Genomic DNA, 2,347 nt, shown 5'->3' on the forward strand with positions numbered 1-2,347 from the left:
TATTGACTCAGACACTTAGAGACTTAGCACTTGAGAAGCAGAGGTATGAAGTAGGAGGATTAGGAGTTCAAGGTCATCCTTGGCTATATGGAGACATCAAGGCCATCTGGTCTACACGAAACCCTATTTCATAGTCAATTTCCACTGTCAATATGATTCGATCAGGAATCAAGTAAGAGACATGTTTCTTGGACAGGACTGTGAGGGCATTTTCAGGAAGAATTAATTGAGCACGGAAGACCTACTCCACACACTGGCACCTTCTGGTGGCAGCCCACACATAAAGATGCGTAAAGGACAAGTGGTGCTCTTTTTGCCTGCCTGCCTGCCTCCACTCCTTGGTGGTGAGTGGTCTGCCCAGCTGCTGTTGTCCCCCATGGACATTGGAACCCAGCTTCTTCTGCTTTCCAACATGGACTGAAGAATCAGAAGCTCTCTAGGAATCCTTTAGCCCTTCATCACCAAGTTTGGACTGCTGGGCCATGCAGCCTCATGGACTAGGTTGTCAGACTCTCTAGCCTGCAGCCAGCCATTGCTGAATGGCCTAGCACATATTGTGTGAGCCAGTCTAATAAACTCCTTTTATAACACATATTAATTCTATCAGTCCCATTCCTCTATGGAACCATGACTAATACATCCTGTCTCAAACAAAGAGAAAACTCTGACAACCATGCTAACTTCTGATTGACCTTTTTGATGATCTCTTTTTTCACCTGTCAGATTTGTCTCTTGGGATAATTTTATGGGTCAAATGAGAGAGGTGATGTGTCTGAAAATTAAATTCTCAATTGCTGAGCAAATATGAATCACTGTTGGTGGTACTTATGATTGAACCTAGAAATATTTTTAAATTTCTTTCAAAAATATGGAACATTTCATGAATTTATGTGTCATCCTTGTGCAGGGGCCATGCCAATCTTCTTTGTATCTTCCCAGTTTTACTGTATGCGTTGCAAAACTGAGCACTGAACCTAGAAGTTTAATGTTGGAAGCGCTCTTGGGGAATATCCTATGTGGTCACGTGGAATGAAAAGGAAGGTGTCTGAGGTTCCGAGCACTGAGCACTGTCCTTCAAGACACACATTTAGTGAGTTATTACCTGCTGTCTTAAATCCTTCCCCCGATCATCTTATTGTAGATTATAGCAGAATTGCCTCAGTTCTGGGGGACTTGGACTCCCAGTGCTGTGGAGATTTTTATCAATAGGCTATAAGTGCCCTTCAATGTGGAGTCTTTAAATTTCCCCAGAAATGGAGACTCGGATCCATGACACTTGAATAGTTTTGCCCTTGGTTTGTGCACTCCAGTGTGGCATAGGGGAACATGACTCTGTTTTCTGACTGCATCTCCAGTGTAACAGAGGTTAGGAGTATTTTCAGTGAAGGGAAAGACCGGCTTTGGAGAGCAGGCTCAAATTGTTTTGGCTGAGAATTTTCAAATCTCCTTCCAAGTAGCAGAGTGAGAGGAAAACCCATCTAATCATTTGCTTCTGTCTCCTACTCATAAATCAGGTGGATCAATAACTATTTGAGATGTGAAAGCCTTTATTTGGCATGTTAGCTAAAGAGAAAAAGGGTTATTTTACTGTTCTCTCTCTCTTTCTTTTTTTGGGGGGGGCATTAGACATATGCTTTTTAAGTCTGCAGAAAGCGTTAGCTTCCGGGGTGGGGGCTCTCACCGGGAGGGAGGGCACTCTGAAGAGCCTTACTGATCAGATTTTTGGATCTAGGGACAGGCACCAGATGTCACTCGGTCCACAGAACGGAGAGTTACCCTTAATTACAACTTGAACGTGCCTTCCAAGTTGGCAGTAATTCCCTGCCTTCAGTTGAATGAGTTAATTTACAGTGAAGAGTCTGTTATTTTAATCTTGTGTTTTCCTTCATCTACCAAAAGACGGCATTTCATTTCAGCGCTGTCCCCCTTCTTAGGGGCTTCCGGAGAAAGTTAACCCAGGCTGTGGAGAGACTTTCCTACCCACGTGTCTTTTGCCCCATGCTTGTGTTCTTTTACATCTTCCCACACTCCTCTCATGAGTGGCTTGCGCCGAGGCAGTTATCTCAAAGTCTGTATTAACTGCCCCATCCAAACCTTTGCTGACACCACGTCTATCTGATCAGCTGTTGGAAGAGGCTGTCCTTAGTCTCCTGTCGTCTGGCTTGAATTCAGTAACTCTGATTGCTCTCACATGAGCTTTCATGAGCGTGCTTGAGAGGAAAGGAAAAAATTAGCTTTAAGCTTCGGCTTGAGCTGACCTTGCCCTCCTTCCTGAAGCGGTGGAGCCTGCCTCCCGTACAGACGAGCGTGGTTTTGTGACTGACTCAGAAAGGACGAGGCAGGTTCT

At 44.5% G+C, this 2,347-nt stretch overlaps 1 non-coding gene across 1 annotated transcript; it reads right to left on the bottom strand.

Moving 5' to 3' along the window:
- Window positions 1–862: 862 nt before the first annotated feature.
- Window positions 863–969, bottom strand: LOC123455940. Its single transcript, XR_006634237.1, has one exon. It is a non-coding gene; the product is annotated as a U6 spliceosomal RNA (small nuclear RNA).
- Window positions 970–2,347: the final 1,378 nt, after the last annotated feature.

Source organism: Jaculus jaculus, chromosome 18 (assembly GCF_020740685.1).
Source record: "Jaculus jaculus isolate mJacJac1 chromosome 18, mJacJac1.mat.Y.cur, whole genome shotgun sequence".
Taxonomy (NCBI): Eukaryota; Metazoa; Chordata; class Mammalia; order Rodentia; family Dipodidae; genus Jaculus; species Jaculus jaculus.